We start from the raw sequence: 11,101 nt of genomic DNA, 5'->3' as shown, positions 1-11,101 counted from the left end.
TCATCCTGATATACTACATTTATACATGCAAATATTTGCTGGCGATGTAGCTTGTGATGTTCTGCACTGTAATTAGTCTTCAAAAACAATTATTCGTTTCATCAAATTATTGACATAACTATAAGGTAAAGGTAAACGTAGCAAATTCGAAAAAATTTCTTTTCAAGAATGGTGTCTCATCATCAAGTCAAGAAAAATGGTTTTATAGGAACACAAGATTAGAAGTTGTTTAAACAATTTTTTACGAAGATGTAATACTGACACAAAAATTGTTTTGTATTCTATGCTTCATGAACTGTATGTAAAAGCAAAGCGTGTATTGATATCCATTCTAAATGCATTCTATCATAACGACCAGTTAACAAATACTGTCAATTATAAATGTTTGGTAATAAATCTGGTCCTAAACTTTTGTTGTGATCTCAAATTTGGGGTCGAAATAAATTTAAAGAACTTAAACGTTTACAATATTATGCTTATAACGGGTTTATGTACGCAAAACAAAACTCATCGAATGATGCCGTTTTGTGTGACTGCAGTAGGTATAGACTATATGTTAAGACCGACCAAAGAACTATAAGATATTGGTTGAAAATGATAAAGATGCGTAACGAAATAATTGGTAAAACATGTTACATAATGATGCTTAATGATGTCTAAAATGGTTATTTAATTGGGTTACATCAGTGAAAAACTGTCTGAAGATAAAAATTCAAAGACTGATACATATAACCAAACTGGAATAAGTAAAACATAATTATGTCAACACCAAATGCTTTTTTGCTGCTGTATTTATGCGTAGGAAGAAAGAAAACAATATCTGCAAAATATATAATATGATTAATATTGTAACATTTATCTGTATATAACATTATGTATAATAAAATGGTGTATGTTAATAATGGATATGTTAATTATTATGCACTTGTAAATAAGGTTGTTTAGGTGGTTTCTTGCTCAAATCCGAATATGGGTAAAAAACAAGGTAACACAACCAAATTTTTTTTTTATTCTAGAATTAATTTCTTCAATCCAAGTATTCTGACAATTTATCAGAAAGGTCGTTTTGATAAATTCGATCTTAAATTTGTATATTGGTCCATTGGTGTCTAAAACAAGTTCACAAAGACCAAAAATAATAAAAAACACTCTAAATGTTACATTTTTGCCTCAATGTCAAAACCATTGACTGAGCATATTTAAAAAGGTTGTTTGTGTGATTTCTAGATCGAATATCGGTCACCTTGGTTAGAAAATATGTCAAATAGCATTAATACATAGAAAATCTTGTGAACACTATAGATGCAATATTTTCAACCAAAATATCCCTGAAATTTGTTAGAAAGGCTGTTTTAATTATTTCTTGTTTTACATCGAATATTTGTATTCTGAGATCAAAAAACTAAGCGACACACATAACCAATATACTGGCATGCGAGCAGTTCCCGTACAAAAATCGTAGTTACTTAAACATTATTTTTTATTACGCTCACTCACCAAAATTTGAATTTTACACATCAATATTCGGCTCGTCACACAAATCATGGAAATTCCATCATGTTCTAAACATAGAATAACCCTTACTTATGAGGCCTCATATGGGGTACCGAAATTATTGATTATTTTGTATGAAGAGGAGTAGTTCCCGTACATAAAATCTAACCCATTGTAATTATACAATTTTATTATATCGGACCTATTATTATTGACTAAACGCGGGTATCTATTACCCGGTACCGTTACCCCAACGCATTCACATGCAATAGCATGCTTGTATACATGATATTTTACGCATCAAAACCATAAAATTATTTTAAATAGTAATATTGGTCAAAATTCTGATAATTAAACAAGTTTTAATCACATTGCCTACTTATCTGTAAACAGTTGGTATTAGTGGAAAACCCTTTAACAAGCCTCACGTGTAAATATTTTTGCGCATGCGCGCAAGGACGGAATCCCCAGAGAAAACAAGGGCACGTTTTGACGACGTACAGGTGAAAGTGATTTAAAATGAGACTTTTAATGCGTATTGCAACTGACACTTAGATTTTGTCTCGTTTATGTATCTGCTTGATTTGAAATGAATTTTTAAAGAATGCAAGTAAAAATCAAGCGTTTAACTGAAAAATACGGGTACTGCTTCTGTACGGGAACTGCTCGCATGCCAGTATTGTTTTTAGGGATCGTCCTATCAGTTATTTGGAACATTCAGAAATCAGGCTGTTATGTTTAATAATAGATATTTAATGTCAATAATTGATTTATTTGATAAATGCGTGCATATAAATACATATCACTAAATATAAGTAAGTTTCAAAAATATGTATGAAAAGAATTCAACTGAAATGTATGAACAAAATATTCTATTTCAGGCTCGTCAAAGTGACTCAAGTCCCACAACTGACTATCTATCTTCAAAAATCAGAAGAAGGGTAAGACACTTAAGATTTGTTTAGTTTGCAGATTCATTGAAATAGTTCCAAGAAATAATTTCAGGGGAATAAATATATTTGGAACGGACACACACACAAAATTGGGGATGGACAGATAGATGAATGGCAGACATTCCTATAATTCTCTTCCCACAGTTAAGTATATTCTTATTTGTTAATGACAGACATTTCTATAATTCTCTTCCCACTTTTAAAAGAAATTGAAGACATGATATTGTCTATCCCTACTATATGTATCCCACTTTTTAAGACCTTTAGTTTACATTTACTATAATTATATAGTATCAATACACAACTTTGATTGGATAAATTATAATACACAAAGGTATCGAAGGAAATTTATTTGAATCACTGGAGTATATATGAAGGTGTTAAAGCATGTACATATATACGTTGTAATGGTTAAAAAAACTGATTATGCAAACAGTACTGTTGGCTTGATATGGATCTGGTCTGCAAGTTCGATTTTGTTCTATTTTTTATTGATGAACTTGATCGATTATTGTCTGGTAGTATTTTTAACGCATACAGCTTCATCCTTATACATGTAAATGTTTGATTGTGATGTAGCTGGTGATGTTCGGCACTGTAAAAAACAATTATTCGTTTCATCAAATCATTGACATGACTATAAGGTAAAGGTAAACGTAGCAAAAACAAATTATGTTGTTTTCAAGAATGGTGTCTCATCATCAAGTCAGGAAAACTTTGAACGTTTATAATATTATGCTTAAAACAGGCTTATGTGCGAATCGTGCTGTTTTGTGTGACTGCACTAGGTATCGACTATATGTTAAGACTAACCAAAGAGCTATAGATAGTGGTTGAAATGATTAAGATGCGTAACGAAAGAATTGGTAAAACATGTTTCATTATGATGCTAAATGATGTCTAAATTGGTTATTTAGTTGGGTAACATCAGTGACAAACTGTCTAAAGAAAATGATTTCTCTATGCGTGGCTTATCAATAGCATTTTCTTCTCAAAAATGGGTTGGTGTAGGACTTTCCTTATCTATAATTAGTAGTGTTGACGTCATTTGTATTTATCTGGGTTATCTATTTTTGTTCATCGAATTTTCGTATTCTTACGCTGTCTATAAATATTCAACATTGTGCGTAATCTGCACAGTTTTTGACAGACGCGATAAGTTACCAGTCGTTTCATAAGTTGTTCCTTAAATTCGTGTTTCAGTATTGTATTTTAAAAGAAATTACGTCTTTGTATTGAAAATATTGGGTTGAATCTTGATTCATTTAGAAGGGGTTTTGCTTTATTATCTTTTCGTTCTAACATTTCTCTTGAAAGTATAAAATTAATTGGTGACTGAAAATCAGATGCCTTTCGTCATTATTTAGATTAAGATCGGTCAGATAATGTACATATTCTATCGAAATATATTTAAGACCACTTCTTAATTCAGAAAATTTTATCAATGATATTAAAATTACGTTTTTAAATCAATTAATGTATTTCATTAAAAGATGGTCGAGTTGACATTCTGAGTGATTGAATTGCCAAATATGTTAAAGGGATATGGATCACTGCAGTTTTTTCCGTTTTGAGGGACACTTTACAAATGATGATAGATCAAATAGATGCTGATCCTTGTTTGGTTAAAGCCTCGTATATTATTTTACACGTGACAACAAATTATCTAAACTCGATAGATAAGTTTTCAGTTGATGATATAGTTAGATAAACAAATGAATTACTTTATGTTACTTGGATTCACAACCCTCCTGCACATATCATTGTATCTAGTATTTTACCTAGACCTGTTGATTTTGATATCATTAATGAAAAGGTAAAGTTGGTTAATAGAAGATTACAACTAAAATATAAAAGAACAAATTGTCAGTTTATTAAGTCATATAGAATATCCTCTTTAAGAGCGTTCTAATAGGAATCTTTATGCTGTGAGGAATGGGGGATTTCATCTTAATTTTGCTGGAACAGATGTTCTCAAAAGTTTTTTCATAAACACCGTATCACATATTGTTAAGTGCAAGTTTGCCATGTAAAGTAGATATTGTCATTTTAAGAGGTCAACAGGCGGCACATGCATGACATTGGTTGTATGTACTAGAAGTAAAATATGTTAATATTTCAATTTATAATATTCATATTATTTGAAGAATAATCATATGGTTTATACTTGACTAATTTGAAAATTATAGAACTTGATTTACCCTGGAGCTTTGCTTGGATTTATTTATCATTAATTTAAAGTAACTGTCATAGTCAAATGTCATTTTCTTATATTGATGAGAAATAATGTCACTTTTGTGCTTGTGTTTGAATGAAAAAGTGCTTGTTTGTTTACTTTGTTTTTTATTTGATTTGCTACCTTTATTAAATTACCTTTGTTGCTGCTTTGTTTTGTTTTTGGCTGGATTTGACTGAATTGTTGTACATGTATTCACTTGTGCTTTGCTCATTAATATGACTTACTTTCTATTATATACTTTGTTTGCATTTTTAGTCATTTTATCATTTCTGATCGTTGTCTTTCTTACGTATCTGATCCCTCAGTAAAAGTGTTCATATTATTATTGCTTCCTTGTTTTTAGTCCTTTCCTTTCTTGACTTAAGTCTCGGTTTAACAGAATTACATAATTCAATTTGTATAAAATGATCAATTATTAATTTTGTAAATATAGTGATAGATTTAAGCCTTCACGAGTGGGATATGAATGTTGATGAGAATTTTGACTTTGAAGGTTACTAATTGTTATGACATGGATTTTCTTTTGGGCATTATTCAAATATTTTGATATGCAAAAAAATCGATTCATATACACAAACTTTAGAATTGTTAGAATTGTCAGTCTGGATATTGAAGTAGAAAGATATACACTAGCTCCAAGAAGTCAACGGTATTGCAAAGTGTGTGATAAAAAACAGTCTTGAAAGTAAATATCACTTCTTACTTATGTGTGAATGTAATGATGATTTACATCAAAATCACATATCGGGAGTGTTACATACCACCAAACTGGAATAAGTTAAACACAATTTTGTAAACAACAAATGCAAATCTACTGCTGTATTGATACGTAGGAAGAAAGGAAAACAATATCTGGAAATTATATAATATGATTAATTTTGTAACAATTTATCTGTATATAGCTATATTTATATCAATTAGTTGTATGTAAATAATAGATATGTTAATTATTATGCACTTACAAATGCTCTGTAAATAAGATGTGTATCATATTTTTGCAAGAACTGGAGGCCGAAAAGCAAATACATTTTGTCATTGTCTTTGCCAAGGCCAAAACATATTCTTGTCAAACTTACTTATTGCTGTCATTTTTATATTAAATCTCGTATCCGAAAGTAATCAATATAACCCTAGAAATAATGATAATAACATCATAAGTATTTTCTAAATTTATTATACCCTCAGCAATTTCTGTATGGGATAGCCTTGATAATTATTTACAAGACTTCTCTTCTTTAAATTGTTCAAAACGAAGCTAAAGGATAAATTCAAGCCAACGCTAGTTCCTAAATATTATTAAGTTGGAGAAAGATTAATATATGATGACCATGTACGTTTAATTAATAAATTTTGGAATTGAAATAAGGATCTGTATACAAAGCAATAAGCTGATTCCCCTACTTGTGAATTTCATATCGACGAGAATGCCGACAAATCTTTTTAACTGTTACCTTTTTGGCATTCAAAGACTTAAGTTTTTCACTTCTACTCGCCCATTTCACCCATTAAGTGCAAGTACTCTTCTATATTGAAACGAAAATTTACCCGGCCCCAAAAAAACCCCTTTTTTTTAATTTAAATGGGGTTTGAAAAATAAAAATATATAAAACATATGGGTTTTAAAAATAAAAAATTAAATAATTTAGTAGACTGAAAAAATTTCCCAATAGTTATTCCATTTTATAATTTCTGTTATAAATGTGAAAATTTGAACACATATTGAATGTACAGGAAGAATATTTTTAATACTAAAAAGATTGAAAGCAATGCTCAATTTATTCCTTTAAAAACCTTTTGATATTGATTTATTTTTGCTACCCGTCTAAATCTTTGTTATTGCTCATGCGTACAGTGTTTTTAAACATGTTTCGTTTTGCTATATCGTATAATGCTTATGGGAAAGATAGTTGCTTATTTTCTTTAATTGTATTCGAAGAGCAATAAAATATCATAAAACTAGTTTTATTTCTATCGTTATTTGAACGATTTATTGATAATTCAAATAGATTAGAATCCATACTTTTATTTTAATAACTTATCAACAGTTAGTTTGAAAAGAGAAACTAAGAATCCCTAAAGAAAGCCAAACACGGCAAGATTATTGCATGCTCGGGTTGATTGAGCCTGTGATTGTCACGCCCCCTTGCACTGCCTTAATCAGAATTCAACATTTAAACATGAAATGGTAAAATTTTGAATTCAGAAACACCCGCAGATGTAATCATACGGTGCTTATCATTAAGCTTAAAACTTAAATTACCAAAAACACAACAATATTGTTGTACTGATCGATCTTTATGGATCGGAAATATAACATCTCTGATTGAAGGTTATCATATTCATTTTCCTTAAATTGATAATTAGTTCTCACAAAATATATAAAATGCTTTTGAATATCTGCATGATGTGGCACCTTAACCATAAGGCTACCAAGTCTTATGATCTGTCTAAATTTGATCGCATGGGCATAAAAGGTTTCTTTGATTTAACAATACTTTCAACAACAAAACTTGTTGCCCATATCATTCTTGTGTACTGAAGTCATTCTCAATATTATCTATCCACCTATGAAGTTTCAAGTTGATACCTCAAATACATTTTGAGATATGCTCCGGACAAAAATGTCGGACGGAAGGATGGACGGACGGAGATTTCTTTTATATCCCCCGCCGCCTTTTGGATAATTGAGCAAAACTATTTTTTATAGAATTATCTGCCCTAAAAAATTCAAATTTGATAGGAAACAATGATTCCAAGTTAAATATAAATATGTTTTTATAAAGAAATGTATTACACATATATTAAACAAAACGTTATACCATACATTCAAAGACAAAAAAAAGGTACATTACTGATCAATCAATAAATATCACTAAATGTAATTCATACCACAACCAACCACCTTAACTTTTTTAAAAATATCTGGTATCTATGTATAGATTATAATTCACTGTCTCATTAAGGAGAAATCGTTCGGAAACGTTTAGTACGTACAAATGCAAGAAGAAACTAAACTATGTCTTAAATTAGTGATCTGAGGCCACTTCAAACGTCATCTGCGTTCTTTGATGTTTTTCTGTGCACCAACAATTATTACTATTCAATGCCTTGTTAAATGTAAATTTATGAAAACCATGATTTTTTAAAAGAAAAGAATGAATAAAAATGTTAAAACTGAGTACAAAAAAAAAATTAAGGGTCTGAGGAAAACTTTGAACTTGACCAAAATCAATTTCAAATCTCCACATATGAAAGGCATGGCAAAATGTTGTTTATTAAGAGTATAATTTTTTAGTTGACGTTTACAAATTACGTTGACTGTTCAGTGTGTAAACTGTTTATCATATCTAATCCACTATTCTGCAACAAAATATGAAACATGTAGATTTGAAGCTAGATTCAACTATATACAACACAGTCATAACACATTACAACCAGTAAAGACTCTACCCCTCGCATATTTTTTTTCAGTTATTGCCCTTTGTTATTTTTCAAAACTTAATTTTGTCTAAAAAGCACAACTCAAAAAGCCTTTGAGAATATCAACATGAAACTTCATAGGTGGATAAATCTCAACTTAGAGGTGTGCAGTGCACAAGAGTGATAAAAACTCTATCTTTCATATAGTTATTGCCCCTTTGTTATTTTTTCATACGTAATTTTTGTCAAGACAGTAACTCATTAAGCATTTACTAATATAAGGTATTAACGTGAAGCCTCAAAAATAAAATTAGTCTCCATCCGTCCGTCTATCTGTTCGTCTCCGTTCGTCCTTGTGTTGAAACATTATTGTCCGGGAGCATATCTCAAAAGTATTTGAAAGGTATAAACTTGAAAAACCCTTCTTGGGTGAATGGATCATATTTCAGGAGGAGTGCAGTGCAATAAGATAGATACCTCTACCTGACATAAACTTTCGGTATTGCCCTTTGTTATTTTTTAAACTTAATTTTTGTCCAGAGCACAACGCCTTTGAGATATCAACATGAAACTTCATAAGTGGATATATCTCACTCAGGAAGAGTGCAGTACACAAGAGTGGTTACTCTACCCATTATAATTTTTTAGTTATTGCCCTTTGTTATTTTTTATACTTTTTGTCCGGAGCTTATCTCAAAATGTGTTAGAGGTATCAATTCAACTTCATAGGTAGATATATCTTATTGAGAAGGAGTGCAGCACACAAGAATGATTACCTACCCTGCACTATTTTTCAGTAATTGTCCTTTGTAATTATTCACAAATATATGAAATCTGTAATCTATTCAGCTTTCAGTTTTCATTACCAAAAGACCTCTTAAAATTGAATTATTCTGCTTTACTACAAATACATTCTTTCAATGAGCAAATACTTTCGACTGGGGATGGCCATGTTAACATGGCTCTTGTTGCTGGGGTTGTTTTTTTTTTGTTTTTTTTTAGAAGTTTCCCTTTTTTCTCAAATAATTGAGAAGATGTTAAATTTAAACTTGTATAATTTGTTGATTACTTGGACATGTAGGGGTGCCAATCACGTTTTCTAATTATGCCTCATTTTCCTTCTAACCTTTGAATTATTCAGGATTGAGAAAATTGGACCCATTGTCCAGGGACCAGTCTGGATTTTAATGTATATTTCATTGTTCAATGCATAAATGTTAAACATAACCATTAAATGTAATAATAATATTAATTACACAAAAATCACAGGGTTTCACAAATTGAATAATTATTATTAAATGAGTTATTTTGACGTATCTACAAGCAATAATTCATAAAGAAAGTGACATAAATAAAAAGAATGAAATATGAATCCCTGTAATGTTTGTTTCAACCATAACGAATCAAACAATTCTTTCTGAAAATTCAAAACCTTAAAGAACGCTTACAGTTGCATTAATAATGTATTTTTTAACAATCTTAAGAGTTAAATAACTTTGTTATTTGACAAAAATATCAAATTCACAACTTTAATCTTTGCAATTGCTTTTCTTTTTCATAAAGACAACGCCCAGCAATGTATCATACGCCTTCGACATGAAGAAATGGTAAGCTAGAATATATTTTATCAGAAAAAAATAGAATAGAAAATAGAAAAAAGCATAATGTCTTAACGCGTAAATGACAAATTAAAATCTTTTATATCTCCTTTAAGCAAACTTCTGTTCAAGATCCTAGCAACGGCTTATACAGAACAAGAAATGATCAAATCATGCATCCCCGGCTGTTTCACGGAACACTCAATTTGACACGTAAGTGCCATTTTCTGAAAAGCGTTAGGTTACAAAATAAAAGAACGCTTGTGCCATAAGAAAATGAAATTTTGATATTATGAAGCCCCTGTTTTCACGGATATTAACCGTTCAGAAATCAGGGTGTTTAGTGTGTAAGCGGCCGCATTGCTAGATTACCGTGATGGTTTATGGCTTTCAATTATTTCAATGTTACATTGTTCTCTTTACCCATTAGAAACTCGATGAGGACGCATTTCAGCATAGTGAATATGTCATGGTATTGATTTGTTCACTATTTACTGAAGAAAGTGCTAAGCGGCAAGATTTTTCAGTCGACAACGCTGGGGTTTGGTATTTGCTTAGTCGTGCGCTTGTAGGTGATTTTCTTATTGCTCTTCCTACCTTAAAGGCATCAAGAACTTTAGTTATGGTCATTAGGCTGTACCTTTTTGTACATATTTACACAATCATTTGTGTGTTTTATTTATTTCGTCTAATGTAACCATGGCCATTGTTAGAATTTCATTTGGCGGCGTGGACTAATTTTATTTACACTTTCGTGTCATTTAGGAACATATTGGGACTAAGAGTAAGGTTTGGCGCGCCTAAAATCGGTTTACACTCCACAGTGGTGTAACTGCCACTGACAGTTCCAAGACTGTACCTCTTTGTTCCTTCACGTGTTTTTCGTGTCTGTGTTGTTACTTTTTTGATGTTTACTTATTTTGTGATGTCTGTCATGTTAGATTGTCATTAAAGGTAGGTATTTTCTCTCACCCTCACCTTCGGTTTTGCCTCCCTTATGTCCACTCCCGGTTTTTTGGTTAAGTGACTATTGGGGGCCCTGCTTGAGTGTGCCGGGGGCTGTGTCCTGTAAACGTCTCCTTTGCCTTGTTGATCTTTATTCTCGTTTTTTGTGTTATGTAGATAAAGTAAATGGCAATAATAAGGTTATGCAGGTCTTTTATTGTGATAACTTTAAATGGAAAATAATTCTAGCTGTAAAAATTGTTTCAATTACCTCTAAACATAATTTCTTCCTATTTATATTTTCACTCTAAGGCGTCATTTTTCAAATGAATTTAGTTTGAGAGGGGGAAGTAGGCACCTGTTTGTGACTTCTAAAATTATCTGTGACAAGAACTTGGTTTTGTTGTTATTTCTTTTTTAATTTCTGTTTTATCGATAGCATCGATGTGATA

The sequence above is a fragment of the Ruditapes philippinarum genome, unplaced genomic scaffold (assembly GCF_026571515.1).
Source record: "Ruditapes philippinarum isolate M1 unplaced genomic scaffold, ASM2657151v2 ctg3104_1_1_1_1, whole genome shotgun sequence".
Classification (NCBI taxonomy): Eukaryota; Metazoa; Mollusca; class Bivalvia; order Venerida; family Veneridae; genus Ruditapes; species Ruditapes philippinarum.
Note: the sequence above shows the minus strand (reverse complement) of the source record.